Source organism: Antrostomus carolinensis, unplaced genomic scaffold (genome assembly GCF_000700745.2).
Source record: "Antrostomus carolinensis isolate BGI_N321 unplaced genomic scaffold, ASM70074v2 scaffold34734, whole genome shotgun sequence".
In the NCBI taxonomy this organism is placed as follows: domain Eukaryota; kingdom Metazoa; phylum Chordata; class Aves; order Caprimulgiformes; family Caprimulgidae; genus Antrostomus; species Antrostomus carolinensis.
The window spans coordinates 17,749-17,955 of record NW_010310666.1 but is presented as its reverse complement, the minus strand read 5'-3'; positions in this window follow the sequence as shown (position 1 = coordinate 17,955).

Genomic DNA, 207 nt, shown 5'->3' with positions numbered 1-207 from the left:
CCCCCCCTTTAATTCTCCTCTCCTTTGAGGCTGGGATTTGGGAACAATGCCTTCCCTGCTCCTTGCCCCCCGGCTGGAGCCCCAAGCAAACAATTGGGGTCGCTTGCTGCCAGGGGCCGGGCCAAGGGGGCTCAGCTCGGCAGCACCTGCCCTGGGACCATGTTGGTTGTGGCTTTGGGGGGGGCCCGGGGGGGGGGGGGGTGGGGG